This window comes from Leucopleurus acutus, assembly GCF_964270905.1.
Source record: "Leucopleurus acutus genome assembly, chromosome: 7".
Lineage (NCBI taxonomy): Eukaryota > Metazoa > Chordata > Mammalia > Artiodactyla > Delphinidae > Leucopleurus > Leucopleurus acutus.
In genome coordinates, this window is record NC_139150.1 from 3,262,694 (window position 1) to 3,281,316 (window position 18,623).

Genomic DNA, 18,623 nt, shown 5'->3' on the forward strand with positions numbered 1-18,623 from the left:
AATAAACCGAGGGTGTGGCAGGACTTCTGCCTTTGGAGCCGTCCTGTCTCTGCGAGCTCAGCCTGGCCTCCCGCAGACATGGCCCCCGCCGCTGCCTCTCCCAGCCCCAGCCTGACCCCAGCATTGCTTCCCCTGCTAGCGGGACTGAACAGGAAAAGAGGGGAGGAAAGCTGCAAGCAGGCTGGCGTGGGACAGGGCCGCCCGCCGCCCCCAGGCACACACGCTGCCTTTGCCAAGAGGCCCACGAGCCGTCCGGCTGTTTGATTTCGGAAGTGAGTCCCCAGGACTGCTGGCTCAGCCTCTCTCTTGGACTGATGCACGGATTCATTTCAGAGTTTCCCCACACCCTCTGCCCGGCTCTCTGGAGGAATGTGCTGGATGCCAGGTCCCCAGCCCCAGGCCCCGTGCGCAGGTAGGGATGGGACAGAGACACGAACACATATGTGGGCCTGTTCACCTCACCCAACGCAAGAGCCCTGTGGGCCGAGATGAGGAAATTGAGGCCCAGAGTCTTGAGAGATGTTTGGTGGACAGAGGCAGCTCCGCCTGGCCCGAGGCCAAGCTCACCTGCTTCTGTTCGCTGCCCTGCCCGCCGTCTGTGGACACACAGCATGCCCCTGTGGGGCCCAGGCCCCAGCCCTGACCCAGCACTGCCCTTCCAGCCCCCCTCATAGGAGGCAAACCCCACCTGAGCGTGAGTGTCGCGGGCCCCCTGCCCGGCAGGTGGCGCTGGGGTGCCTGGGCGCCTGCTGTGCAGGAGGTGGGTGGGCACGGGCAGCGGTGGGAGGTGGGGCTTGGGAAGGGGGAGGGGAACCTGAAAGCCGGGCAGGTCAAGGAGGCCACACCTGGCCCAGCTTTTGGTGCTGGTGGCCTGGCCCCGCCCTCATACTTGTAAGATCTGATCCTGGACCTCAGGGAGCGCGGAAACCCTCATTCCACAAAGCGGGGAACCGAGGCACAGGGGAGAAAGGGATTGACCCAGGCTGGCTGGACACAGGGGCTCCTGATTTCCGCCAGGAGTCCCTCCATTCACCCCGCCTGGGGGCGGGGCTGAGCCTGCTCCTGGGAAAGCTGTCGAGCGCCAAGGGAGCACAATGCAGGTCGGCGGAGCTCCTCTCCTCCCCTCTGCCCCAGTGCCCCTCCATGGGCTGCAAGAGGCCCGGCTGGCCTGGGGCCCGGGTCACAGATGCCTCAGAAGCAGCCGGGTTCAGGAGATGTGGCCTTGTGGCTGGAAGGTGGGCGCCTGGTGGGATGGGAGGGGGCGTGGCTCTGTTCAGGGTTCCAGCGCATGTGCAGGCTCCCCTCTGCTTGCCTCTCTCCACTCAAGAGTCCCCCGCTCCCCAAATAGGCCACTGCAGGAGGCATGACCTCCAGGCCTGCCTCAGGCCCCAGCGCAAAACTTCACGCCCACCCCGGCCTGGACTGCTGTCTGGGGAGAGGCAGAGCCGCTGACGCGTGCTGGGGGCCTGAGGGGAGGTACTGGGGGGCACTTCTGGGGTCCCACTGCTTAGTCATCCCAAACATCATGGTCTGGGGTCCGTGAAGCATGGCTGGACCACTTCTGGGGACAGGAGCCACTGTTTGGTGGCCATGGCTGGGCAGGTGGGAGGTGACTTGTGGTGTCTGACTTCTGCCGTGGCTTGGGAACCAGCATTGGGTCGGGCTGAGGTCACCATCGCGTCCCACCCCAGGGTCTCCAGGGGGCCCCCGAATGGCAGCCGGTCCTCGGGACCCTCCTCCAGGTCTGCAGCAGGATGGGCCCTTCCTGACCTGATCTAAGACAGCCCTTTGTTCTAACGCCACGTTTTTGGCATTAAGATGTCCTTGGTGAACGAAAGGACCGTCTGGAACTCCTGCCTCTAACTCTTGGGTTTGGTTTTGCCAGTTCAACAACAGTGCAAGTGCTGGGTGCTGATGGGTGAGAAAGGGAAATGAACTTGGCTCCGGCCCTGAACTGAGAGGCCCTTCGGAGAGCTCACCCTGGTAAGGCTGGCTCAGCTGCACCAGCACCCCGAGGGCTGGAGCAGGGATGGGGGGGGCCCTCACACCTGGCCGTGCACGTCTGCCAACCCTGCCACCCTCCTTGGAGGGACATCTTGCACGCACACTCACAGGCACAGACACACGTGCTCACGCACACCCACACACCCGGGCCCCATGCACTAGCAGCAGCCTCCTGTCCAGGCCGGGCAGACCCAGGCTCCTTCCCGCAGCACTGCCACGTGCCCAGGAGCGGCCTGTGCCTGGTGGGGACACAGGCTCAGCGGCTCCCGGAGGCCAGGCTCCAGGCGGGATGGAGAGCCTCCCGCCTCACTCAGCACAGGCTCCGCCATCTGTCTCCCAGGACGCTGGGGGCGGGTGGACTGCGCGGCCCATGGTGATAACCACCCACCTGCCTGCAGCTTTCAGAAAGATCTGCCACGTGCGGCACCCCCGCCCCCGCCAACAGCCCTGTGGGGAAGCAGGCTGGGGGTCGCAGACCGAGAGCCAGCACTTGGAGTGCCGGTCAGCTGCCTGCATGGGTCAGAATCCCCGGCAGATTTCTTCAATTCAGATGCCAGAGACCCGCCCGGAACCTGGAGTCTCTGGGCACGCTCAGCAGGGCAGGGGGCTTTGATTTCTTGGAATGTGCTGGAAGACTCTTCCTGCCACACTGACACCTGCAGCTGACCTGCATTCTCGGGCAGCTGTTGGAAAACTAGCATGGCACTCACAAAGGCCATGGACAGGGGCCACGGAGTCACAGCATGGCCTCTGGTCAGTCGGCTGCCCTCTCTGCCACGTCTGGCCTGAGCCCTCTCCAGGAAGGTGGCTGTGAGGGTCACATGTTAGCCCCGAGTGCCCCTGAGGGCTTCCTCGCCTCCATCACCTGCTTTGGTGTCCCCAGTGTGAGCCCTGGGACCTCAAGGGGCCCATCACCAACCGCAGACAGGCCCCCTGGAGGGTATCTCCCAGGGCAGCATCCGCCTGCCGGGTCCCGCTCATCCTCTGAATCTACTCGGGCCCACGCACAGGGTCGGTCCTGGCCGAGGGGTCCTGTAAGCGGCCAGGTGCAGTTCACCGAGGTCACATTAAAAGTTAATGGTGGGCTTCCCTGGTGGCGCAGTGGTTAAGAATCTGCCTGCCAATGCAGGGGACACGGGTTCGAGCCCTGGTCCAGGAAGATCCCACATGTCACAGAGCAACTAAGCCCGTGCGCCACAACTACTGAGCCTGCGCTCTAGAGCCCACGAGCCACAACTACTTAAGCCCGCGCGCCTAGAGCCCGTGCTCCGCAACAAGAGAAGCCACCGCAGTGAGAAGACCGCTCACTGCAACGAAGAGCAGCCCCTGCTCATTGCAACTAGAGAAAGCCCGCGCACAGCAACGAAGACCTAATGCAGCCAAAAATAAATAAATTTATAAATTAAAAAAAAAGTTAATAGTGACCAGCTGCATGACGGGACAGCATTCCTGACCAGTGCCCCGCCTCCCCTGTACGATGGAGCACAGGGATAGACACTGTCACACATGCAGAACCCAGAGCAGCCCGGCACCAGGCAGATCTCGATGGGATCCTCTCTGAAGCCCGTGGCTTGATCACAGAGATTTCCTTAAAGTTTTCTGTTTCGATAAGCCATGCGTGGTCCTTATAGGAAGTTTGGATAAATGCAGGAAAATCGAAGAAAACAATTAGAACTACCCAGAAACTAGCACTGTTAGTGTTCCCACACTCCTTCCAGCCTCATTCCCCTGGTGGCTGCCAGCATGCTGTCTCGGTTCTAGAACATTCGAGTAGAGCCTTCACCCGACCAGCCTCTCCTCCTTGGCCAGGCTCCGGCACAGACGGTGTCTCCTGCTGCTTCCCTGCGCAGCTGGTGGCGCCCGGGGCCCCGCACCTGCCACCCCTCCCCTGTGTTGTTGAGGGTACCCTTGCAAGGGCCGACCATTAGCACTTCTGTACGGGCAGAGACCCGAGCTCACCCTCGACACCTTGTCCAAGGTTACGTCCCACCTGTCGAGCTGTGACCGAACCTTCTGCTGATTTTGGAGGCTGGGCTCTAACACCTCGGACTGTGGGGCCTTCCCCGCCTGGGGCCCAGGGGGTGGTTAACGCTGGGTGAGCTGTGGGCATCGCTTGGGGAGGAAGCTTCTTCCTCGAGTCCAGGAGCGGCTGCTCAGGTGGGGCGAGTGAGACCAGGGTCTGACTTTGGCTGTGGGTGCCCAGGGGCGTCCCCGCACCACTCCACACGGCCACGTGAAGCTGCCACTGGCCTTGCCCTTGAGTGAGGACGACGTGTTCAGAGCGTCTGTAAATAAGGGAAGCAAATGATATCACCAGAGGCCACCCTACCTCCCCCCTCCACTACCACTGTGGCTGATACCGTGTTCTGCGGTGACAGGATTCCCTAGAAATCCACCCAATGCGTGGCGTGCCTTTTGGAGGCCCTGCACCAGACTGTATGGGAAGATGGCTGAAGCAACAGCGAAAATCTCATTTCTGCAGACAGCCCTGGAGTCAAAGGCCCTGCTGAGGAGGGGCGCAGCCTCACGGGAGACTCGGTGGTAGAGAGGCTGCAGCTGGGGGAGTGTGGCTGGTAAGGCTCCCGCGGGCAGCCGGGCGCAAGGGCTGGGGTCTGGGCCTCCCGCGCCGACCCCATCCGTGGTCCCTGGGTGGGAGGAGATGCTCAGACATCTGGGCGAGCAGGTGCACGGCTTTCTGAGGCTGCTTTCCTGTGTGCCCGGAGTTGATGGGGGCTGTCCTCTTTCTCCCTCCTCACCTTCCAGGACTGAGGGCTGAAACGACGGCCGAGGACAAGGAGAGACAGGAAACGGTCACCTGAGGGGCTTTGGGAGCCCTGGGCCAGCTGCCAGTTCCCCACTTGAGAGGGTTTTTCTTCTTCTGCCACCGATAGCTCTCCGGGTAGGCGACTGTTCCTTTTTCTCACCGATCGACGTCTGGGCTGGACACAGGCCTCCCTTTCTTTCTCTCACGCTCTGTGACATCCCCAAATTCCCATTGGGTGGGCCTGATGATGGATGCTGGGGTCACAGGGCTGCAACCCATAGATGCACAGACCGCCCTCCAGGCACCGGGGTGCAGCCTCCAATACCGTTTCCTCAGCCCCGAGTCAGCACAGGGGGCAGTTCACCAAGCAGGGACACGGTGGTGCCGACCTTGGGGTCCTGGACCGGGTGTGGGGACAGGTGGGCCCGCCTCCCTGGGACTTACGTGGGACAATCCCCACTCTACCAGCAGCTTCCCTTTGCCCCAGTCCCTGTGCATTTTCCCCACAGACTCGTGTTTATTGCGTGTTTGTTTCTTCCTTGTTCATTGCTTCCCAACCCCCTGAGACTGAGTGCAGGGTCTGGTCCACCCAGTTCCTGGTCCTTGGAAAGCATCACGCAGAAGTTCATGGGATGAAGAAATGCACAAGCAGGCTCTGGAGATACAGATCCAGAGAGGGCGCACCCTTGAGGTGCTCACTGTGGGGGGGGCACTCGGATGTCCACCCAGGAGGTGAGAACGAGGGCGGTGGGAAGACACGGGCAGGAAGAGTCACAGCGACTCTGTTCGTGATCACCCCAAATAGGAGAAACCCGAGTGTCCGTCCACAAAGAGCAGATAAGCAAATTGGGATACGGTCCTACTGTGGGATATTCCTCAACAAACAAAAGGAACACCAGGCAACAGAGATGGACTCCCAAACTGTATGAAGAGTAACATGTGCCCGATGTGAATTCCCGTGTGATGCCCCCGCAAGAACAGGAGCAACTGATGATAATGACAGCCGTCGATGAATGAGGGTATCCCTGGGGTGGGGGCAGGGGGGGAGACTGGAAAGACACTCCAGGGAACTTTCTGGGGTGATGGGAATATCCCATAATTTGGGGTGGTGTTCACATGGGTGCCTATAATTGTCAAAATTTATTCAATCAAAATCTGTGCTTCTTTTGGTATGTAAACTTTTCCTCAATTTTTAAAAAATGTATATCTCAGAAATAACTAAATTTCCTTGTCAATTGCATTATTATGAACTTTCAGCAAATCTTTAACTATGGTCATTTTTAAGTCTTCTGTCATTTACAGACAGTTCTGGGTGTACTCTGATGCTTTTGCAAAAATGTTCCTATAAAAGGGTTTCATCTTCAAGGAATTCATGGAAAAGACTCTGACAAGTACAGGTTTCTGGTAACTGACTATACTGCTGAACTGAATGAACAAGCATTTTCAGAACTCTAATGGAAAACTGATGAACTCATAAAAGTGCTAACAAAAGATCAAGATGAAAAAAAAATTAATTACATGGAACTGAGTGAACTGTTAAATATGATTATAATTTTTGTGACTTTCTGTTTGAATAAAAAAAAAAAGAAAGAAAGAAATCAGGGACAGTGGCTACCATTGAGGGAGTGGTGACTGGAAAAGAAACATGAGAGGAACTTCTGTGTTCCTGGCAATGTTTTGTTTCTTGATCTAGATGTGAAACACACTGTTCATTTTATGAATTTGCAGGGAGTTGTACACCTATGCTAACTTCTCTGTTCTATATTATTTGTCATTAAAAAGCTAAAGAAATGGCCAAAAAAAAGTCTGCTTATGCCTAAAAAACAAAAAGGGAAAACAGAGCACACTTAACGTAAATATCATCCTTGTTCAGCCACCAGCAGGATCTTGCTTATGGAGAGAGCTTGCTTTGACCAGCACGTTCACTTTTACATTCCACTGGTCATTTGAGATTCTGGCCCTGGGTAAGTGTCGAGTCTTTTTTGGTCATTGTCATTTAAAAACTGCTTTATTGGGGCTTCCCTGGTGGTGCAGTGGTTGGGAATCCACCTGCCGGAGCCGGGGACACGGGTTCGGGCCCTGGTCAGGGAAGATCCCACATGCTGCAGAGCAACTAAGCCCGTGCGCCATGGCTTCTGAGCCTGTGCTCTGTGGAGCCTGTGGGCCACGGCTGCTGGGGCCACGTGCCACAATTACTGAAGCCCGTGCGCCTGGAGCCGGTGCTCCGTAACGGGAGAGGCCACTGCAATGAGGGGCCTGCGCATCACAGCAAAGAGTAGCCCCCGCTTGCCGCAGCTAGAGAAAGCCCGCGCGCAGCAACGAAGACCCAATGCAGCTAAAAATAAAAAAAATTTAAAAACTGCTTTATTAAGATATAATTCACATACCATAAAATTCACCCATTGAAAGGGTACAATTCCATGGTTTTTCTATATTCACAGAGCGATGCGGCCATCAGCACAATCTAGTTTTAGAACATTTTCATCACCCCTGAAAGAAACCCTGTACCCTTGGCCATCATTCCCGAGCCCCAGGCAATGGCCCATCTGCTTACTGTCTCCACAGATTTGCCTGTTCTGGACACACCACATACACAGAATCACACAACGTGCGAGTTTGTGATTGGCTTCTTCTACCCAGCATAAAGGTTTCAAGGTCCGTCATTGCAGTGTGTGTCGGTACTTTGTTCCTTTTTCTTGCAGGATGATATTCCATTGTACGCATTTGCCACATTTGTTTATCCGTCTGTTGATGGAATTTGAGTTGTTTCCACGTTTCGGCAATTGTGGACACTGCTGCTGTGAATATGTACTGAGGACCTCAGCTCCTGCTTTAAAGCCTCTTGTGTGATTCTTGGAGCCCAAGCGTGGCTGATTACAGAGGCTCTGCCTGGGGGTCTCACAGGGGAACCACCCCCCGTCCCACAGTTCGTGACGGCCATGAACCGCAGTCTCTGGGGAGCTGCCATCAGGGGCTCAGACCCCCAGTCACCCTGCTCACTCGTACCTGCGCCCCTAGCCTGACACCCTAGTCTTTAGTCCTGTCATCTGAGGCCTTGGGCAGGTGTCCTCTTCAGGCCTCTCTGCCCAGACTTCCCCATCCGGGAAGGGGAGCCTGAACACATCCCCCTGCCCCACTCTGACCCTGAACCAAAACCCCTCCCTCCACTACTAGCCCCCCAACCGTGACCCCAGAGTCCATGAACTGGGGCCTTTGGTTGGGGCCCCTCACATCTGTGCTGACCCAGCAGACACGTGTTTTTGCATCTCTCGGGTGTTATCTCCAGGAGTGGGGTTGTGGGATCACATGGTACCACTCTGTGGTGTTGACTTGCATTTTCCTGACAGCTGACGATCCTGAGTGTCTTTTCACGTGCTATTGGCCATTTGTATATATTCCTTAGAGAAATGTCCTTTGCCCTTTAAAAAAAATGGATTTTTTATTTCTTTTTTTTTACTATTATTGGGTAGTAAGAGTTATTTATATATTCTAGATACAAGCCTCTTTTCAGATATATGATTTGCCAATATTTTCTCCCATCCTGTCAGTTGTCTTTTCACTTTCTTGGGTCCTTCGATGTATAACAGTTATTAATTTGAAGTCCAAATTATGTATTTTTCCTTTTGTTCCTTGTGTTTTTGGTGTCCTGTCAAAGGAACTATTGCCTGGTCTGAGCTGACAAAGATGTATGCCTATGTTTCCCTCCAAGAGTTTCATAGACATTTAGGTCTCAGTACATTTTGAGATAATTTTTAACGTGTGGATAATTTTTGTGCACAGATGTGGATACCCAGGGCCATTTGTTGAAAAGACTATTTCCCACTGAATTTCCTTGGTACCCTTGATAGAAAATCAACTGACCACAAACGTGAGGGTTTGTCTCCAGACTCTCCATTCTATTCCATTGACCTATATGTCTATCCTTCTGCCTGAACCACACTCTCTTTATTGTAGCTTTATGGGAGGTTTTCAAACCAGGATGTGTGAGTCCTGAAACTCGGTTCTTTTTAAAGATTGTTTTGGCTATTCCGGATCTCTTGCATTTCCACGTGAATTTTAGGATCAGGTTGTCTGTTTCCACACACACACACAAAGCCAGCTAAGATTTCGATAGGGATTACCTTGCCCCTGCGGGTAAACTTGAGGAGTGCTGTCATCTGAACAACAGTAAGTCTTTCATGTCAAGAACATGGAATGTCTTTCCATTTATTTAATTTTAACTTCCTTCAACAAGGTTTTCAAGGTACAAGTCTTGCACTTCTTTTCCTGAATTTATCCCTAGGTATTTTATCCCTTTTACTGCTGTTATAAATGGAATTATTTTCACTTGTGGATTGTTCATTACAAGTGTATGGAAATATCATTGATATATATTGATCTGGTATCCTGCCACATTGCTGAGCTCCTCATTAGTTCTACCAGTTTTTGTAGTAGTGGGTTCCTTGGGATTCTCTATGTACAAGATCATGTCATCTGCAAATAGAGATCGTTTACTTTTCCCTTTCCTTCCTGGATGCCTTTTATTTCTTTTTCTTACCTAATCGCTTTGGCTAGATCCTTCAGTGCAACACTGGATAGAAGTGGTGAGAGTGGACATCCTTGTCTTGTTCTTTATTTTAGGCAAAAAGAATCTAGTCTTTCTGCTTTAAGTATAATCTTCTCGGTGGGCACTGTGGTTATTTTTAAATGGTGCCAAAACAAAGTCTTCCTTCACTCTGTCAACAAATCTTTCAGCAACCACGAGTCTCCAGAGCCCCTCGTTCTTCCTGTGCTTCCCCACGCTCCCCCACTACCCTCCTCTGTCCTTGCCTCCTCAAGATTTCAAACGAAACCCACCAGTTACCTCCTACACTGCTCTCAATCCTTCAGCTAAAGTTACGACCTCAGGACCAACCTGAGTGCTTAGTGCCTGAGTCCTCAAGGCAGAAGAACCTCCAGTCCACTAACTGGGGTTCTCCTTGGGGGATCGAAAGAGCAGCACACAAAAACCGACAACAGGCATTCAGATGGCCCCTCCTTTTGGACTTGTGGCTGTATAAATCCTTTAGGAGTGCGTTGCTAGACGGACCATGTGTTCTGACTGAACCACCGTCAAGTGTCAGGAGGAGAAATGGAATCTGGGAGCAACACTGACTCTGGCAGAGTTTTTATTAAAATTCATGCAAGTTCATTTGTTCAATGAATATCTATTACACACCACTCCCATGCCAGGCACTGGGGAAACAGGAGTGAAGGAGACGGACAGAAGACCTGCCTCTGGCACATAAGCCTCGTGGGTTGGGAGATTTGCATCCATCGGCCCCGTCAGGGCCTGTTATCTGAGGACGCAGCACCTTCTCTACTAGTCATGTGGGCCGGGCAGGGCTGGCTTCCCCCGGCGAGTCAGGTTTGCCAGAGGACTTGCATTCCTAGGGAGCTGCTATGTGTCTGTGCCCTAGTGTGCCCAGGACACTGACCTTGGGAAGGGTAGCTGGCAGAGTAAGAAAGGCAGGAGGATCCACGCTCTGTCTCATCTACACTCTGACGTGACCCTGGGCCTGGGGCTGGAGTGGGGTCTTTGCTGGAACAAAGGCTGGTGGACACCAGAGCTGAGGGCCGAGAGCCATGGGTCCAAGCTCCGGCCTCTGTCACCTGGAAGAGATGGTGTCAGAAGAAGGTGAAGATTAAACATGGTTCCTTAACTGTAAACACGTATTTTGCTCTGTCCATCTGGGCTCTAAACAAGCCTGCGGATTCACACTGTACTAACTGCAGGGTTTCACGTGGAGCGTGATAATGGAGGTGCACGCACGCTGATAAATGATGAGTGAAATCGATTCTGGATGCGGTGATAAGTGAGGGTTCTGGGTGCCCAGGGCCCACGTGGGAAGCAGGGCTGACTGACAGGTGTGGCACCTGCAGAATGAGCCCTGGCGACCCCGGGACATCCCGGATCCCGGCTTCGTGCTCTCTCCATGGCCACGGCCACAGTGCTGTGTTGCAACCTCCCCATCCCCCTGGGCCAGCCGGCCGCTGAAATGTGACAGCCGTGCCCAGCCAGACGGGGCCACCATATGCTTCTGGGCCAGCCTCCCTTGTCTCCATGTGGCCTGTGCCCTGGAAGGAGCTGCTGGGATGGAGCGATGGCCCAAGCCAGGGACATCTGTCCATTGTGGTTTGAAGCATCCATCCATGTCCTGGGCAGGAAGCTGGGGGGCAGAGAAGGCAACCCAGACGGGCCCCCGGAGGTGTGGGCCCACACTGTGGGCCCCAGGAGGAAAGAGCGTGCCCATGAAACCCCCACACTCCAGCACGTGGCACACACCACCCGACTAAGACCTCCCCCATTCTGGTCTCACCTTCACTGTCTGTCAATGGCAGCAAGAAATAATATTTTCTGAGACCCTTTTCTCCTCCTGAAGTCTCAGAAAATCAACAAGAAAGACAGGAGTCCACCAGGATCCCCTCGAGGTGCGATTTTCCTGGCATTGTGTTAAAATGGGGTTGCGGTAAGCTTTTTTATCTTTATGTACGTGTGTGTCTTGGTGTGTCTCTGTATGTGTGCGTCTGTGTGTGTTCATGCATGTGTGTGTGCGTGCCTGCACACATGTCTGCTCTAGTCACCAAGCCCAGCCCTTGCCGTCTTGATTTGATGAGCAGAGCGACCACAGAGCATCTTCTCCCCTGGTTCAGGGGCCTTAGTCTGTGCATTCTAAAGGTCAGAGCCAATTTCTATTAATTTCATGGGGTGTCCTTGTGCGATTCTTTTAGCGGACAGTCTGGCTGACCTCAGACATTGTCACCATTGTGCTGGTGGTGGCTGCACACCACGGAGAGCACCTTTCTTCTCCTTTGGGACGAGAAGAATAGGGCTTCACTGTATAAGGATGAGGGCTGTGTGAGGCTTTGATCAAAGAGGCAGGGCCACCGGGAGATGTATTTAAAGGATTTATTATAAGAATTTGCCCTGATGCAGTCGTGGGAGCTGGTGACACAGTCTACGGGGGGCTCTGGCTTCTGTGTCTACTGGTGGCACCTGAGGTCAGCAGGCAGCCTGTCGGGAAGGAGCGATGGACGTTGGGTGGAGAAGCAGGACACCTGGAAAACTGCTGGGAACCTCCAGGGTGATCTCACAGCCATGGCCTCCAGCTTCAACGCCAGGTGCCCTGCGGGAGATGCTGGAGGCCTTCCTCAGGAGCTGAACACACACCTGGCCCAGGAGTCGGAGCCTGGGGAGGAGTTGGCAGGTGCTGAATTGACCGCCCACGCCCTCGAGGTGTGCCAGCAGATCAGAGACAGCCTGTGCCTGGGGCCGACCTTCCACTGAAGCCTTCCGATCCTGGCCATGACTGCTCTTAGGAATCAAACCAACCCATGGCTGTGCAGAAAAGGGCAGTAACGCAGCTCAGGCAGGTGACACAGCAGAAATCCACTGCCATCCACCCTGTCAACCTGGCATCTGTACCAAGTTCATCAAAACAGACTTAGTGCCTGAATAAACAGCAAGGTCCATCCCGACGATCTCTTGTGAGGCCACCGACCTCCGTAAAATTGAAAACACACTAAGCTTCTCCCTAGAGTGGGTACAGGGGCCCATTCGTCCCCTCTGGGGCTGTTCATTCCTCCTACCGCTGAGTCCCATGCCCCTTTTGTCTCCTGTGACTTAAACACTGAGTGTATTACTTGCCTATGTCTGCGTGACACATTCCCCGGAACTTGGAGGCGTCGTCGATACCCCTGAGGACAGGAGTCTGGGGTGGCTTGGCTGTGGGCCTCCGCCCAAGGTCCCACGGAGCTGCAGTCAGCGGCCAGCAGGTGCTGTCTGCTCTGGAGGCTGGACTGGGGGAGGGCCTTCTGTTACCGAACCAAACTCGGCCCTACTCGCCTGCATAGGCAGTAAAGCCAATCTACTGACACGGGGTTGTGGTAAAGGCAAGTGCAGCATTTATCGTCAAGGCGCCAGACAAGGAGAGCGGGTGGCTTGTGCTCAAAAGCCCTGAGTTCCCAGAAGTGTTTCAGCAAAGCATTTTTAAAGGACAGGTAAGGGAGGGGGGCCCCAGGGTGTCTGAAGAAGCTCGTGCACAAGTCTCGATTAGTTGATGGTGAGGTCACAGGGTGGTGTCAAAGGGGTTCGCATCATCAGTCCTTAGGCCCCAGGAAGTGTAGGGGCTACGTGCTCATGGTCATCTGGTCGTTAATTTCTTCCATCTGGTGTGGCTTTAGCGTCTGTAAAACAACTCAGGAAATGTGCCTCAGACGCTATTGTCTGGGTGCTTCAGAGGAGATGCAACAGAGGATAGAGGGGAGGGGGCGTGTTCCAGGAAGGGCCCAGAGGGTCCTGCTCAGTGACGCTCCCACGCACACCTGCATGCCTGTTGCCTTGAGTGGCCAGGTCCTTGCCACATGAGCTTCTCCGAAGGGCAATTTGCATCCCTCGGAGCGAGGGCTCCAAGAGAGTGAGGGGCCAGAAAGGTGGAGGCCACATCTTCTTGTAAGCGGAATCTACAAAAGTGACAACCCACCCCTTCTGCCAGATTCTATCCATTCGTTGGAAGTGAGTCACGCGTGAGCCCTCGCTCGAGGAGAGGGTGTTACGTGAGGCTGTGAATATGGAGAAAAGGGGATCAGCTTTGAGGCTGCCCACCCCCATCTGAGGCAGACAATTCACTGCTGTTAACACAGCTTAGGTTAGAAGTGGGGACATGGGAGCCGGGAGGTGGGAGAACATTTGGTTAATATGTATACAACACGTGCATGTCTCGATATGCAATAAATACTGTGACAATTACACCTCCTTACCTGCAATGGTTACGTGGCCAGAGTGCGTATTCATAACAGCCTCGCCCACACCATCCCTCATCCCTCTGCCCTCCCCTTAGCTGGTAGGGTTCCTTGCCTGACGCATGGCCCAAATCTTCTTTCCCGAAGTGTCTGAACCATTAAAATTGCCCCTGTGTTAGCCTGTTGTTTTCTGTTTTAGTTGTGGTGCTTTGAGCACCTCAAGAAGGTAGATACCTCGGAGCTGGGTAATTGAGTTTCTAGAGCCCCGGGGCCTCCCAGATGGACGGAGCCCCAGCCCCAGGCTGCCCCGGGGGACCTGCAGCTGGGTCTGCAGAAGGGATCTGACCCACGGCCACCTTCCTTCCAGCCCCTCTTGGCCAGGGTCATCTCGGGAAGTTTCCCCCCCTGGGGAGAAGCTCCGGCTCCAGGCAGAGGCTGTGGCTGCTTGTCCCGGCCCCGTGAAGCTCCAGCCACCCCTTCTGGCTTCCGCACCGCTGGCAGGGATCCGCCCAGGTGTTCCCTCCATCCTTCATCCATTCCTGGAGCCATGATGGATCCGGTGCTGAGTTCTCGAATGCCAAGTGAGAACAAGACAGGCTGGGTGGCTGCATGATGGAGCCCAGTCCATGGGGAAGTCGATGCACCCTAAATGATTTAGGGCATAAGTCTGCTTCGTGGGCAGCAAAGGCGTGGACGCAGTCCAGAGCGCAAGGCCTCACGGGAGGGAGGGCCCTTCTGATGGGTGTCAGGGAGATGGTCTCCGAGGCAGGGCCCAGGGTAGGGCCTGAGAGTGGGGATGAGCTGCCCCAAGCCTGCGTTCTAGCAGCTGGAGTGGACCATGGGGAGGTGGGGAGGGCCAGGAATGACCGGGTTCCTGTAGGTCTGGACCCATCCAGACAGTGGGGACATCAGCGGGCGGGGCACACCACTTGGCCATCCCAGGAGGGAGGGTGTCCACTTCACTGTTCACACCAGAGCCTGCGAAACTCCCTTTTCTGACCCTCTGAGATGCTCATTCACCAGGACCGACAGCGTGGAGCCTGGGGACCCGCAGTGTGACCAGCGAGGGCGAATCTGAGGCAGACGGCCCAAAGCTGCTGGTGGGGACACCCGGGCAAAGACTGTGGGACCCTTGAGAGGGAATGTGTGCCCTCCCAGCCAGGCCGGAGCCGGGCTCTTTGGCCAAAGCCGCTTCCTTGGGAAGAAGTGAAGAGCAGATCTGAGGGAAGAGGCCCTGACACTTGGACAACCCCATTTCTGAACATGACCCCGTGCGGAGAGCAGGAAAAGCCCCCCGTGTTGTACAGTGACTTTGAGAGGCCGAGGAGAGGGGCCGCTCTGGGCTGCGCCCGTGAAGCCGATTAAGAACCAGCAGTGGTCCCCTCCCAGGCCCTGCTCATCGGGCTGCACAGGGAGAAGCGTAATTAAGGCCCGTGCAGCTGCAGGATTAGTGATCCAACCCGGGAAGCCTGGGTTTTCATTAGTAATTAGGCCCCTTCTGCAAAGCCGTGCTAAACAGACACGGGCGCCACGACCTTAGTGCCCAGAGGGATGGTGACACAGCCTGTCTGTTTTGTGGAAACACCGATGGCTTCTGTCACAGCTGTTTGGATGAAGGGACACTGGTGAGAAGTTCGGCCAGAAGGAGGGTGCAGGTCTCTGCTCCTGGGCACCGGGCACTGAAGACTCAGCTCCCGAATCCACCCAGAGCCTGCAGTGGCAGATGTAGTGGCTTTTCTGGGGCGAGTGCACAACCAATACAGTGACAAGCTGCCTGGAAGGTGCGTGGAGCCCTGCAGAGACCTCCCTGGCTCCACAAGACGCCAGAGTTGGGGAAAGGGCAGCCCGCAGGCACCCACACCAGACGCCAGGGAAGTGGGCCAGCAGCCCCCATGCTGGGCATCTAGGGCCCCACGGCCGAGCTGCCGTGTTCTGTGTAAATCAACCTGTGTCATCAAATCAGAACTTTCCAGCTGGCCCACCCTGGAGACGGACTTCCCCAACCTCCTGCTTCCCAAAAAGGGCAGCTGAGGCCAAGGGCAGCTGTGCCCAGAAGCTGGTGGCCAAGCCGGGACCAGGGCCCGGGGTTCCTGGTTCTCTGAGCTCTTCCTGAAGCTCACATAAGACGCTGACAGTCACGAGCCCTTACTGACAAGGACATGGAGTGAGTTTCTCCAAGAGGACTTCTTTTGTGGGTTTGAAAAAGCTCAAAGTCACGACGCCCTGGAACCCCGTCTAGACGATGCTGGCTCTGGTCTCCTGAGGGTGCAGCTCTCACCTCAGCCATGACCCCCAAGTCTCCACCCCAGAGGCTCACCTCTCAGCTCCTGCTGGGCCCGCAGACCCCCAGTGCCCCCTCCCCGGCGGGCTGCCCAGGCCTCGGCTCTCCCACCTCCTCCCTCCACCCCAGCACCGGTAAGTGGGACATGCAATTCATGGGTAGTTAAGGCCATGCACGGGGCATTAACCTTCCTAGCCAGGCTGCGAACACCCGAGGGCGGGTCGTGGGTGGTTGTTTTTCTCCATTTCCCAGACGTTCAGCCCATAGGAGGGACCCTGTTAGCTCTTGTCCATGTTTTAGGAGCTGCAGGTACTGGTCTGTACCAGAGGAAATAGCGGTCCACTGGTACAAGCTTTCTGTATGTGAGGTGAGTTCTAGAGCTTTGCTGTACGATATAGTACCCACTTCACTCTAGGGTATCACACACTTTAAAATACGTGAAAAGGACAGATCTCAGGTTGTGTTCTTACAAAACGAACAGATCACAGGGAAGTCTGGGAAGGTAATGGGTATGTTTAGTACTTCGGTTGTGATGGTATCACGGGTGTCTGCATACGTCCAAACTCATCAAGATGTAATTCACACACACGCACTACTGTGTATAACCAGCAATGACCTCCTCTGAGCACATTGCCCCATACTCTGTAATAACCTGCATGGGAAAAGTACCTGAAAAAGGAATGAATATGTGTATCTGTATAACTGAATCACTCTGCTGTACACCTGAACCTAACACAACATTGTAAACCAGCCATACTCCAATAAAACTGAAAGATCAAAAAATTTTAAAAATTACATAGGGAAGAAAACAGTTGTATACATTAAATGCGCACGTGTTTGGATATCAGTTACACCTCACTAAAGTTAAAATTGTTAAAGAAAGCAGATGGAAGCCTGTGATGCCTCTGGCACCGTTGGCGGACACACTCTCAGGACAGAGAGGTGAGTGGAACTCTTGCCAGACGTCGTCCCAAGAACATGGGGGCCTGATGCCTGATGCCTGGGTCCCATTCACCTCTGCACCCTGAGGACCTTCTCCTGCCCCCTGCCTGCCCTGAGGGAAGCGGGTCTGAAACCAGAAGATTGCATTTGAGTGCCAGCTCAGCACAGCCCTCGACGTTTCTGAACCTCACTTTTCTCCTCTGCGTAATGCATCCGTTAGCTAGACATCTCCCCTTGACTTCATGGGCTTATCGAGAGGAAGAAGCCAGCCGGGGCTGGTCATGACAACGTTGCTGGCCACTGTCACCTGGGCCCTGTACGCATCACTTTCTACGTCTGAGACGTGGTCACCCTTGTTCCCGTACACGGATGGGGAAAGCGAGGCTCAGAGAAGTGAAGGCACTTACCCGTGGTCCTGCAGAGGTGGCTGGGCTAGGATTCAGCCCACAGTCTGGTCTATTTAGCTCCAAAGTGTGACAGTAACTGTGACAGTGAACAGGAGAGGGTGCCCTGAGAACAGAGGACACACTCACACACTCACACACACTCACACACACTCACACACACACTCACACACCTGCTTGCCCCTCTTCCCGATAACTCATCATGGGGCATCTCTGAGTTGCCTGAAATCAAATGAAGAACTTTCCATGTGAGGTTCTTTGTGCTGAAGAGAATGATTCCAAATGGGGTGTAACCGGCGGTCCAGGGCTCAGTTCTTGCGGTTGAAATGAAACGTGCTGACGTGTCAGAGGAGCAGAAATAAAACTACCGAATGTGAGACCCGGAGCAGGTAATGAGGACAAACCAGCAGGTTTTAGAAACGAAATTCAATCTTGTGTCTGTAGCTGCAGCCCAGGGGTGGCCCACACAGCACGAAGCGGGGCTCGAGCATGGGGTGTAGGGTCAGCCCCAGGGGGCGGGTTTACCAGAATTTGTAGGAGGGACCTCCTCGGACCCTCGGAGGCATCTGGCCTCGTCCCGCTTTGAGGCGTTAGACCCGCCTTAGCCAGGCTCCCAGCCAGCACTTTGCACAAAGCCCTCTGTGTTGGTTTGCTCGGCTGCTGTAGCAAAGCACCATAGACCGGGCGGCTTGAACAACAGACAGTTACTATCTCACGTCCTGGACGCTGGACGTCCAGGATCAAGGTGTTGGCAGGGCTGGCTCCCTCTGAGGCCGTGCTCTCCCCGTGTCCTCACGTAGACTTCCTTCTGTGTCCACATGCCCCCTTTTTCTGAGGACACGGGTCGTACTGGATCAGGGCCGCTCTAATGGCCTCATTTTAACTTGATGACCTCTGTAAAGACCCCGTTTCCTAATACAGCCACACTCTGAGGTCCTGGGGGTCAGGGCTGCAGCACATAAACTTTGGCAGCCACAGTTCAGCCCCTAACACTTCCCTCACCCTTGCCTTTCTTCACTCCTATGGTTTTCGCTCATTCACCTGTGCCTTCTTTGTGCTTGGCTGGACCAAGACAGAAAGCTCTCAGGAGCCCAGCAACCGGTGGACATCAGGACGGAGCGTGGTGGTACCACAGCAGGGTCAGAGCCAGCCCGGGCCCCGTCTGCAGTGCAGCCCCCAGGACGCCCGCCCCCTGCTCTGCTTGCACACAGCAGGCTCTTGAATATTCATTTCTTCAAAACCACATCCCTTCGTGGCTGCTGAGCTGAGCCACTCTGTCCACTTAGGCAGTTCACCATCCAGGATGGAGGGGTGGTACCAAGGCCTGAGAAAAAGGTAGGTCCTGAGCCCTAGTGAGCACTTCTGGTGGCCGCCCCACCTCGCAGTGGAGCTGGCGGGGGCTGGAACCTGGGCCACAGAGAGCCCTCGGGAGGACGGGTGCCACACGTGGAGGGCGGCTACATTTAAA